This window comes from Echinops telfairi, unplaced genomic scaffold (assembly GCF_000313985.2).
Source record: "Echinops telfairi isolate 266 unplaced genomic scaffold, ASM31398v2 ScPeMD7_6;HRSCAF=24_0, whole genome shotgun sequence".
In the NCBI taxonomy this organism is placed as follows: Eukaryota; Metazoa; Chordata; class Mammalia; order Afrosoricida; family Tenrecidae; genus Echinops; species Echinops telfairi.
Window position 1 is genome coordinate 7,886,296 of NW_022103902.1, and position 12,456 is coordinate 7,898,751.

At 39.6% G+C, this 12,456-nt stretch overlaps 1 protein-coding gene across 6 annotated transcripts in view; it reads left to right on the plus strand.

The window, feature by feature from the left end:
- BBX (BBX high mobility group box domain containing) overlaps window positions 1–12,456 on the plus strand; it is a 317,543-nt gene that overhangs the window by 135,685 nt on the left and 169,402 nt on the right. Inside the window, exon 3 of one of the 6 annotated variants that reach the window (XM_045286176.1) lies at window positions 6,691–6,808. The exons of the other annotated variants lie outside the window; for them this stretch is intronic. The gene's annotated coding sequence lies outside the window, so the exon portion shown is untranslated. The remainder of the gene's footprint in view (window positions 1–6,690; window positions 6,809–12,456) is intronic. 6 annotated transcript variants of the gene reach the window in all.

The window sequence follows — 12,456 nt, forward strand, 5'->3', positions numbered from 1 at the left end:
CAGAAAAGTGGGTGAAGGGAGACGTCGGACAGTGTAAGATATGACAAATTAATAATTTATAAATTATCAAGGGTTCAGGGGGAGCGGGGAGCGGGGAAGGAAGGGGGGAATGAGAAGCCGATATCAAGGGCTCAAGCAGAAAGCAAATGCTTTGAGAATGATGATGGCAACATATGTACAAATGTGCTTGACACAATGGATGTATGTATGGATTGTGATAAGAGTTGTACGAGCGCCCAATAAAATGATAAAAAAAAAGAATTCTGAGGAGGATCTTAATTCCCAGTTAAGGATATCAGGAAGATTGCGTTGTTATTGTTGTTAGGTACCATCAAGATGGTCTGACCCTGTGTACAACAGAAGGAAACGGCTCAGGTCCTGCACCGTCCATTTGTTGAGGGCCTCCCTCTTTACAGCTCCTCCTCTACTAACCAAGATGCATTTTCCAGAGACATTCTCTCCTAACAGCATGTCCAAGGTACACGAGAACCAAGTCTTGCCATCCTTGCCTCTAAGGAACATTCTGTCTCTACTTCTTCCAAGACAAGATTCGTTTGTTCTTTTGGCAATCCATAGTACTTTCAGTATTCTTTACCAGTACTATAATTCAAATGCATTGATTGTTGTTCAGTCTTTCTAATTCATTGTCCAACTTTCACATACATATGAGGTGATAGAAAATATCATGTCTTGAGTCAGATGCACCTTAGTCCTCAAAGTTACCTCCTTGCCTTTCCAACCCTTTAAAGAGGTCTTGTGCAGCAGATTTGCAAATGCAATGTAGAAGACTACAGAGAGGGGGGAATTCAATAAATATGGAGAAGGTTAATAGACCCATTTGTTAATTGAATGGGGGACATATAAGGATGAAATGGGTAACTTTAGTAGGAAACCAGACGGAAAGGACCTTGATTGTCAGGATACACTGGCAATTTTTCTTGTTTCAAGGACAGGTGAATATTGAACGTTTCTGAGGAGATAAATGAGATGGATTGAAAAGAAAAAGTGGCTTTGGAAAAATTGGTGAGGAGACTTTTGCATTATCCTAGGTTAGAGGAAATGTGTTCTGGTAATAAGGTGCTGACAGTTGCAAATGAAACGACTGTTAAAGGCATTATGAAGATTTTTGCCTGTCTGTGTGTCTTAAAATATTTTTGATTGAGGTTTCTAACTGCCTAAGTCAACTAAGTGCTTTTTGGTCTGCAGGGCAAAAATGATCATATACTTCGCTTCAAAATTTTTTTCAATGAAGATTTTTCTCCAAGTTTGATGTGTTCTACCATGTAGTGTGTGTGCGTGAGAGAGAGAGTGAGAGAGAGTGTTGGTGCAACAGCTTATGCCCGTTGTCTAACTTACAAGTTGGCTGTTAAGCCTACCTATCAGGTGGTATCATAAAAGCAGGCCTGCTTCTTAAAGGCTACAGTCAAGAAAATGCTATGGAACAATTGTTTTCAAGTAGGCCCACAATGAGTTGAAACACCCAACAATTAAAAAAAGGTGTGTGTGTTTGTTCTGAGATTATAAATTTAGCTTCCATTTTGAAGCTAAGAATATGACTTCCAGGTACCTGAACCAGTTATAAGGAATATGACTTCCAGGTACCTGAACCAGTTTTAAAAGTACTCACATATAAAAGTAATAAATTGGCTGAACTGGTGGGGCTAGAGGGCAGTAAGAAAAGGTAGATGATGTTGAAAAGGAAATCAAAGATGGGTTTCTTTTTTTTTAAATTCAAAAAATTAGTAGTTTTATTGATATATAAGTCACATACCATACAATTCAGTGGTTTAAATATATTAAAACAAGCTTGTGTAATTGTCATCACAATCAATTTTAGAACTTTTTTCCTTTAAAAAAATCATTTTCTAAGTGTGACTTTTCAGGCGAGTTGAGAATATTATGAAGTAGGGAGCGGTGTATCAAGAATTGATTTAGGAGAGGAGGAAGTTTGGAATGGATTGAATTTGACGTGCCCAGTACATCATCCATGAGGTGATGTGTAGACTACACATATACAATATTCAAATTACAAATTTGAAATAAGTTTGGAAGACTTGAAAGCTACATACAGGTACAGCTTGAGAAGGAGTGAACTGAAGCTTTGAAAATTGATGAAAGAGAACCTATTCCTAAGGATAGAACTTTTAAAAACATCTGTTTTATGTTGAGAGAAGTCTAAGAGGAAGAACAACAATTAGATCAGTGGTGGACAAGCAATAAGGGTGTGGAAGGTGGGAGTTGTTGAAGATCTATGGTATTGAAAGGAGATATCCAAACACCTAAAGTAGGGCCTTCATGGTACACGATCCAGGGGTGTATATACTAGTGGAGAAAGTTATCAAGGCAGAGCCATATTGTAAAGTTTTCAGAATTTGTCCCTTTAATACCAAGTTCTTAATTCTTTTATAACAGAAATTACTTGTTGAGCTATTATCTTCATGGACAATACAAACTCATTCCAATGAGACCAGAATTAATCTTATAGAAGTATAGTGTTTTAGGAGGCCTGTTGTAACAGTGGTTATGAGTTGGGCTGTGATATGCAGTGTCCGAAGTTCGAAACCACCAGCCGCTCTGGGAGAGAAAGATAGGGCTCTCAACTCCCCTGAATAATGACTGTCTTGGAAACTTACACGGCCAGTTCTTAACCTATCTTACGGTCACTATGAGCCATTGTCCACTTGGTAGTGAGTTTTTTTTTTTTTTAAGTACATGCTTTGTTACCTTAGACTGCCTCAAAGCTTATCAACATGTTTATATCAGTTCCTCAAGTGCACTAAAATGCCATTCTTTGAATTATCAGCAAACTTATTTCTTAAATGCTCCACCCATGAAACGTGTATATATTATTACTGGTGATAGAAGACAAAAAGGAATGAATTCTTTGTAAATGCAGCTCTTTGGCATGAAGTATAAGGATTCTCCATTAAGCTCTACTTTTTAAATGAAGATTCCTTAGATGACTCCTTACGAACCACATACACAGCCTCCAATTTTATTTCCACCAGCAGAGAATGGTTCTAAGAGCATATTAGAACCATAGTGGTTCTAATAATAGAAGTTGATAAATAATTTTTATCTAATGATCAATACTATTATCAAAAGATAAAAACAATTATTTGCACGTTATATGCTACTTTGTTTCTGTCTATTCTTTTGTCCTAATCTTCACAACAGCCCGTACATGGGTAGATGTCATTATTCCCATTTTATACATGGGCCAACTGAGGCTCAAAATACTCAAATGGATTTGTCTGAGTTTATTGGTTAATTTGAAATGTAGCCAGCCTTCAAATACAACTTCTGTTTACAAAGACTGTTTTTTATACCTGGCTCATGCACATGCAGTTGAATAATAATATTTGAAATTTGTGTTTTAACATCTTTGATGCCAGCTACTTAATACCAGTTTAGAGACTTAATGTCTCATTACTTTGTTCTCTCTTTCTTTTGATAAAATGTAAATAAATCACTTTATGTTTGCCAAATATTACTCTCTGTATGTAGCATTTTGCCTATATGTTTAATCAGCACATCAAACCGGTTAAAGTAACTGCTGTTTTTCCCAGTATTTTATTTTGAATCTTTCAAACATCTATCATCAACTAGATTTCTGCAATTAGCATTGTTATACTTGGCTTTGTCATGTATCTGTCTTATCTGTCAATCAAGTTTATTTTTTATGCTTTTTAAGGTACAGAAATCATTACAGTTCCTTTAAACACTTCAAGATGTATATTATTTACTAAAATCCAGCATTTGAATTCTGTTTTCAATGTAAATTTTACATTTAAGTTCTTTAAGTACACATATTTGAATGTAAATTTTACATTCAGTTAAATGCACAAATCTTCCTCTGAGTTTTGAGAAATGTGTACACTCTGTAACTCAAATACCTATCATGCTATAACCATTACTCCTACTAAGTACTGTTTTTATGTACATTTTGTAGATGAGGAAACTGAACCATGGAGAGGTTAAGAGGTTAAACGTATCAGGTTGCATTGTCAATAAGTGGCAGACCTGCAATTTGAACTTGGGTGGTCTAGCTGTTGGGTTTTGCTCTTTACCAGAAAATCATAAGGCCCTGAATTATCCTCACAGGTTCTGATATCCTTTCACAATCACGTGTTTTTAAGGTACTTGCAGTGATAGACACAGAAATGGTACACCTGGGATTAGTGGGAGTAGACAGACTGTTCTAGAAGTGCACCTGATCCTCAACAAGGGTTCAAGGCAGGAGAAAGTAAAATGTAGGGGTGGAATGACACAAAAATTTACTTCACTGACACACAAAGGTGAATCCCTGTTAAGAACTGAACTGGAATCTTTAATTAATGTTTGCACATGTAAATGGTGAAGTGACAAGAGAGTTTGCCGATGATGACACTGAGGTTCAGGAAAATCCTAGAGTGCCACTTTAATAATTAATGGTAAATTATGTTCAGTGCAGCATATTTCTGCTCTATTTTAATGAGTAGAAAATTGTTCATTTATGTGCAATATGTGTAGTACTGCTTGATACCTTGATACCTCAGCTCCAAAATGATTTTTCTTTAAAATGACTCACTAAGTGGTTATAAAATTCTGAATTTTAACCCCTGGCTATGGGCAAAGAGACACCTGATTGGTGGTGGTGCTCTTATTAAAAAAAAAAAAAATTCTGAATTTTGTAAAATTTTCAACACAGAAACCGAGTGGAATTCTTTGACATTCCCACGCAAATTGTGTAAGATTTTGATAGCAAGGATTAAAATACCATAGAGGATATTACTGTTGTTGTCATTATTGCTTTCGATGTGTGGTGGACCATCACTATGAAAACACTTGATGAATTTTGACGTTTCCTTCCTGGATTATGTTCCTTCCTCCATCCAGACCTTAAAAAGTGTTAGTGTTCTTTGTTCACTACTCAGATGGTGAATAGTCAGCCATCATGTGTAGGTAAAAACTAAAAACAAAACAAGCAAACTGTTGTTATTCAAAATGTTTTTTGGGGGGGAAAAAGGATGGAGTTAGCAAAACCTCGTTGGTCACTAGAGGGCAGAGAAGAACTATATGTTAGGCGTTCTTTGGAAATTCCTGGCTTGAAAATGCTGAGCAATAAGGAAAATATATTGATGTAGAACCGAATAGAAATGTCTTTACAGTCTTATTCTCTTGTCTTGCTGTGAAATCCAATAACACGCTTACTTTTGTACCAAAGAAGCTTTTCTGGTAATTACATTGATTGCTTCAAAAAGAACATGATTATTTCGAAGAGTATCAGAAGTATCCCTCAGGAGAAAATACTGGTGCTTACAAAGTGTGGTGCATTAAATCATTTCTGCTATATGTAGCAGTCTGAAATTGGATTATAGGATAGAGTTCAGGTGAGAGACATTTTGAGAGAACAAGTAAATTTGAGACCAGTTGTTTACTGGTACATATTTCTGAGGATTTATTGAAAATGTGCCCTGTCGTATCATTGTTCTCGTCAGCTGAAGTGTATTGAATCATTAAGACTGTGAAATGATATATTTTTTAGTAAGTGAATCCAACTCTAGCTGCCTTTTTAAGATGTTAAAATTTGGCAAGTTGCTTTTTTCTAAATTTCATTTCTATTCTAGTTTTGAATCATTTTGTTACCATATATATTCGTGTATAAGCTGACCCGAATATCAGCTGAGGCACCTAATTTTGCCACAGAAACTGCATTAAAAGTGCGCTGGAAAACTCGGCTTATACATGAGAATATACGGTACCTTTTAAAGGAGTTTCGGTAGAGTAATAAATAGGTCAGACAGTGGGTTACTAACTTTGAGGCTTCAAACCTACCAGCCCCTCTGAGGGAGAACTATTTGGCAGTCTGTACCCATAAAGATTTACAGCTTTGAAAATCCTTAGGAGCAGTTGATTTGAAGGCCATGGGTTTAGTTGTTGTGGGTTACCTTTAGGGTTTTTCTGATATACATATTTAAATGAATGAAGCTGCTTAGTTAATGTATTTTAGTGAGTCACACAAGTTATTCAGGATTCCCAAAGATAGAAAATTTTCATTCTAAACTAGGTAAATTTTGAATTTTATTAAAAAAAAAAAAAACGAGTCATTTAGGATTCATTTCCACATGATATGCACCATATAGAACATAGATAACGTGGAACGCTCTGGATTTTGGAAAGAGAAGATTTGGGTCCACAATTATCATTTACTGCTTTGTGACCTTGGGCAGGTCACTTTACCCCTCTGAGCCTCTATTTTCTAAATTGAGAAGAACATCTCTATAGGGTTGTTTTGCCAGAAGTCTGGGTCTGTGTATGGACCCTGGAAAGCTGAAAATTTGTAAATATGAACATATCTCTGAAGTTGAGACTTTGCAAATAGGCATTTTAACAGCTTAGAGGTATGTACTCAGAAAAAAACCTCAGTCGTAAGTTTGAAGTGGCCAATTCTATCGTGGGCGAACTCACAGGAGAGCAATGACTGCATGAGTAAATTGTACCCCAAATGTGCTCTCAAAACCAAAACCCCAGTTCAGATTGCCGATTTCCTCCTTGTCTCTGAGCTTCTCTGGCTGCTTAATCTCTCTCCAACTCCTGGTTCTTTCCCTCCTCACGCCTCCTTATTTCTGCCTTCTGTTTATTTCCTTGCTCCCCCTCTCTGTGTTTCTCCTGACTGTCTCTGGTCTCTCTGTGTTTTTCTTGTCCCAGGCATCCTCAGGAAGACCCCCAGCCTCTAGCGGTACCTGGTATCATCTCCAGCATGTTTGTAGATGTGGAGGATTCACTGGGATATTGAGACATACCAGAGGCGAATTGTTCTGCGGTAGTAAGTCAATCAGCATTTATTAAGTGGCTGCTGTTTAGTTTACAAAGCACAGTTAGTGGTGCTTTGGGGGAAGTAGAATGAGTTAGGGCATAACACAGGAGAAATACGCTTGTGAATGTTTTTTTTCTTTGTGGAACCAATGGGCACCTATGCAGATGAAAACAACAAATTCAAAAACTGACAAATGATCATATAAATGAATTGTATTTTATATGTGCTGAGGAGACACAGAGTTAATGGAGTAGAGAAAGCCAGGTGGTATTATTCAGGTTTCTTGCAAAAGTTTAAAATTAGGTTTTGAAGTATGGTTGGAATAGAGATGAGGCAAGAGCGGGCTGAAGTGAGTAATTTCTGTGGGGTTTGGCAAGCCTGTGCTCAAGGCTTTAGAGTGAATCCCTGGGAAGGGAATGAATTGAGAGTGCTAAATTTCAGTCCACCAACAGCTAACTTTCCTTAAACTTCTGCAGTCCTAGAGAGAAACTCAGGTTATGAAAAGAAATACTGTAAGTTTACATTTCCCATAAACACAATCGTTACCAATTGCCAATGTGAGAATTTATAGAGCTTAGGTACACATTGTGATCATGTGCATCAGAAGCTGGACAAAGATAAGAAAGATTGAAGAAGAATTGGTGCTTTTAAGTTACGATGTTGGTAAAGAGTATTAAATATACTGGCCACTGCCAGAGGAACAAACAAACATGTCTTGGAATAAGTTCAGCCAGAATACTACTTAGCAGTGAGGATGGAGAGGATGCTCCCATGGTATGGAGATGGCATCAGGAGAGACCGGTCTTGGGAGAAGAACATCATCCTGGGTAAGCTAGAGGGTCAGCAAAAAGAGGAGCACCTTCAACAAGATGGCTTGAAACAGTGGCTACTACAGTGGACCCAAAGTAGCAGCAGTGGTGAGCACCGCGCAGGACGGAGCAGTGTGCTGGTCAGTGTTGGGCCGCTATGAATCGGAAGTTTGACACAGGCTGCAACGGTAGGCACAAACAGAAGAGCAATTGGGAGGCTGGTGCAGAACGGGGCAGTGTTCCCTTCCGTTGTGCAGAAAGCCTCGATGAGTCGGAATTGATTCCACAGAACCGAAGACCAGAATTGTACTCAGCCCTAACAACAACAATATCAGAACATGATCTGAGCACGAAAATGAATTTACATGATGGGGCTTTCTCGTTTATGCATTATTACAAATGAAACCCAAGAGGAGCAAGCTTTGTGGACCTTGGGCAGGCCGTTTTCAGGAGTATAGAGCTGCTAGCTCGTAGACACACACACTTGAATCTCCTTAAACAATGCTAAATCGATTTCCACAGAACTTGTTCCAGTTTCTATGACGAGTGCAGGTTAAGTGTTCCATCTGTTAGTCAGTATCTCCCAGCGTACTTCAACATCACCGTCACATCTTTCGGAATGGGCCTCTGTGTGACCTGTGCAGAATTAAAACACGAGAATAACCTTTTAAGTTGCTTACAGTGCAATAGTACTAGTACCCCAAAGAACCTCGTTTTTCTGGGTTGCTTTTCTCCTTCTCGCTGCAGCTTTTATGCCTTTAGATTCCACGTGTCACTCGCACCCATCTGTAAGCCCAGGCCCCCTGAAACAGCTAGTCCAACATCCGTGGGTAGGCTTGGGGTTTGCTAGCTCAATTTCTTCTCAGCAAACCGCATCATAAAAATGGAATGTTTTCTTATGTTAAATGAAAAATGTCAACAGCTCCTAACTTCTCAAGACAGTTTCGGCAGATAAATGTCCATTTCTTTTCTTGGCCTTTTCTCTTTCTCTGAGTTGAAATAGAGAAAGAGTGACCCACAAGGACTGTTTGCAAGCTGCACTGACTCGCTCAATTGTGTGGTGTTCTACTTTCCCAAAGTCCCAGAAACTTGAGTAAATAACTCCAGTGTATTTTAGTCCCTTGCCCTGTCTTATGTGATTCTTTTGGCTTCTGGTCATTCCTTTACAATCCATTCCAAATGTGACATATTGATCATCTTCTAACCTCAAAAGCTGTAGTTGGTGACCTGTAACGGTACTTGAATGTTACCGTTACATTGTCAAGCCTGTTGCCATCATCAACCATAGCTGTTTTCTGAGGTTTCTACGCAGGGATAGCCTAGTGCCTGGCATTTACTATTCATTGCACGTATTTGGGATGTAGAAAGAAAAATGTAAATGCAGTAAGCTATGAAATGGCTTTTTCCTGCTTGGCGACAATAATTTCCCTATAAGGACAAGGCAGAAATCAAGAGAACCATAAGTAGCTTTGTAAACCGTAAGTAAGTCATTGTTTCTGCACTTCCCCCTTCAAATAATGAGCGTGGTAGACCTGGGATTTATGTGATTCTATTTGGCTCCAGCATTTTGTATTCTGTGGGCACTATTCCCCGAGCTTGGACCTGTGCACCTTTCCGTGCTTTAGGCCCCTGACTGGGTCACGGTGACCTACCAGGTATTGTCTCATAACTCAGCAATTGGAGCATACATTAAATATGTCTTCCTCTCTTAGTGATTTAGGGTTGGTTTGTTGTAGAGGAAGAATACATTTCCTTTGAGAAAGTATAATAAATACCCCTTGCTTCCTGATTTCATCCACCTGGAAATCCAGACGTTGTTTGATATAAGAGCTTGAGTCCTGCCCCTTGTACCTCTTTCTTTTCTTCTAGTACCCAAACTGTGACCAGGGCAGCTCCTTCTACCCTTTATTATTTGCCGCAGAACTCAACGGGGCTCGCAGGTAATGATTGTGAGGCGGGCTCAGCACTGGCCAGTGTTTTATTCTGTTGCAGAAGGTTCCTATGCGCCGGAACGGACTCGGCGGCCCCTAACAACTATAGGACTTACCACCAAGCCTTTCTCTCACGTTTCAATTGCTGCTTTGAACCCGGGCTCGCCTTACCACTGGGGCTTGCTCTGGAGTCAGTGGATCTGGCTTAGTGTGGTGCTGCAAGTTTCCTGCAGTGCAGGAGCAGTTCTCCCCGGGTGACACTCAGCTCCAGAGGCACGGCGACAGAGGGCCTGCACTCTTTCCCTCCCTGTCCTCTGTCTTCACATTGCTCTCCCAGGAACTCCCAGGTTCGCATGTATCAACAGCCGCTTTCAAGGAGCTGCCTGACACTTCTATTCTCCCCTGGCTGATATTGCCTAAACACAGAGTTGACCACTGGAACAACACAAGTTTGAACTTAACATTGGTCTACTGATCCATGGATTCCCCCCTGTCCCCCTTTCAAAATGCTGTTTAAGGCTATTTATCTGTGTGAACAGTAAATTGTTTATTAAGAGTGATCTCTTACGCGCCTCACATAATTTTCATTGTGTTTCCTGCAATCTTGTAACTTGGAATGTGGCCATGGAATGCATCTGAACTGCCCCTGGTGCTGCTGGAAGTGCTCCAGAGAAAGGGAGGGAAACCAGGACATTTAAGAATCACGCGATACTTAACGTAAATGGAGGTTTGCGGCTGTGGTTGCCTATCATTTCAGTTGAACCCAACGTAAGGACCATTTTTAAAAAGAAAAGGAAACTTGTGAGACCAGCAATGCCAGCAGGAGTGAACACCTTGCGCGTTTTGTGAAAGCCCTTTTTATCGCATGTTGAAAATGTAGATTTTGTGTGGACGCAGTGTGTAATGCATAGAGCATAAAATATGGGTTGCTTGGTATCAGGGATCCTTCTAGTCAACTGTAAACCATTACCAGCTTTACGGGAATCAAAAGTTATAAACCGAATTTTGTATAACTCTGTGTGCGTGGCGGGGGGCGGGGGCAGATCAGTGCCCTTAGTCTCTGAGTTTCTTGAGGATCCACTGTGGCCTTTGTAAAGGAATCATTTGTGAGTGGCTCTGAGGTTCTCCAAGCATCAAAGGTGCGTGCATCGCACACAGGCAGTAAAATGTCGAGGACACAGGGCCAGGCACACCTGCTTCCTCTCCTCTCTGTAGATCATAAACACACCCAATGGCTCCTGAGGGTTGAGAGCAGCGCTTAGTTTGACTGTAAACCAAGACCACCCAGGTTCTTTCTAGTTTTTAGTAAGTGATACAAAATAATCTCAATATGGTAGTATAGATTTCCTATGTGAAATCCATGCCCAAGTCTAGCTTTTTTTTTTTTTTTGCTAAGAAGCAAATGAGGCAAGAAAAGCAATTTTATTTTTAAACAACAAAACACATAAAAAGGGAGACTTCATTAATGGAATTCAGTTAGGATTTTTTTTTGTGAAATGTAAAATTGTATATCATGGAAAGCCCAATGTTAACCTCCTCTCTCTACGTGCATCAGAGATCCACTGGGCTATAGAAACATCACTCACTCACTGTCTTTAAATTGATTCCGACTTATAGTAACCACAGATGACAATAGAATTGCCCCTGTGGGTTTCCGAGACTAATTCTTATAAAAGTAGTAAACCTCTTCTGCGGAGCAGCAGGTGGTTTTGAACTGCTTTTCTTGCAGTTAGCAGCCCAACCAGTAACCTGCTACCCCATCAGGGTTACGACCTGGGGAACAAGAAACCACACTTTCTCAGATAATGCAGCCTCTCCTAATTACTTCTAGATAACTCCAAGAGATTCCCTTTTAAGTGTATGTATATAAAACATTTGTCAAATGTTGACTTCCAGCAGGAGGCAGTTAATACCTTCCTATCTCATGGATCAGATGCCTTTTTGTTAATCAGAAATGTAAGGGAAGAAGCATTCATTTATGCCTGTAAGGGTAGAATGGGGGCAATTCCCTGACACAAAACTTGCTGATAGGAAAATGCTCCCTGTAACCAGTGTGTCTTTGATTAATGTAAAAAGGCTTGGCTTCTTAACTGTTTCACATGAATGTTTTAAATGTTCAGTGATAAAAGTGTCTTGGGTAGTTTTAATTCACTCAGCATTTTATGAATGTAGACAATCATAGATGTGCTTCAGAAAATGTCAAGCACTCATTTAGTCTTTATTTTAAGTTAATGATTTTTAAAAAGACACCTTTAAAAAACTGTGTTCTGTACTGATGACACAGTAGCAGAGACGAAATTTTCAAGTCTTCCTTCTCTTGTTTGGTGCCATCATGGCGGTGCCCACGGAGAGCAATCGTCGCAACAACAGAACAACGTCACAGGGTCCTGTACCGTCCACTGCATAATTAGTGCTGTGTTTGAGCGCATTGTGTCGATCCATGCCCTTGAAGGTCTTCCTCTTTGGGGCTGACTCTCCACCAAGCATGGTGTCCTTCTCCAGGGACTGGCCCCTCCTGATGACATGTTGCAGGCACAGATGATGAACTCTCACCTTCTAAGGCACATATGGATGGTAGTGGTATATTGAATATTCTTTGTCAACACAGTAAATTCAAAAGCACCAATTCTATTTCAATCTTCCTTGTTATGGTCCAACTTTCATATACAAATTAACCAATTGAAAATACTGTGGTGTGGATCAGAGGTGCCTGAGTTGTCCTCAAACTGACATCTCAATTGCTATTCCGTCAATTTCTGGAATCCTGTGTTTTGGGAATACCTACAGTGCAGCTGAGACTTCCTTTAATCCTATTGATTTTTTTGTTTGTTTATTATTTCCATGGGATGGATTTTTTAAAATCATTTTATTGGGGGCTCGTACAACACTTATCACAATCCAGCCAGCCAGCCAGCCA